Here is a 340-nt window from a genome sequence, read left to right as displayed (position 1 = left end):
CCAGGTCAGCCTCGCCTGCGGGTGCTTTTGCCTGGAATTTGTCCCAGGAATGTCACATGCGTCGCCCTGGACTTGTCATCCCTGCTTGGACACGTTCAGCTCACCAGGGTTGAAACCCACTCTAAAACCCCATTAAAACCCATCACCTCCCTCCCCTCCAGAAAGTCCTGGAGCAGGGACGTGGTGCTAATTGCCGAGGGGCCCGTTGCTCCTCCATCTCTCCTGCTGCCAGTCCTCGGGGACATGAGGGTCCCTGTCTGCGGGATGGCCTGTCTGGAGCTTTCCAGCCGGGAAAGCCTGGCTGCCGGGGGCAAAGCGAGAGGTTTCGCTGCGGCCGGGG

Source organism: Fulmarus glacialis, unplaced genomic scaffold, assembly GCF_000690835.1.
Source record: "Fulmarus glacialis isolate BGI_N327 unplaced genomic scaffold, ASM69083v1 scaffold20044, whole genome shotgun sequence".
Taxonomy (NCBI): Eukaryota; Metazoa; Chordata; class Aves; order Procellariiformes; family Procellariidae; genus Fulmarus; species Fulmarus glacialis.
Note: the sequence above shows the minus strand (reverse complement) of the source record.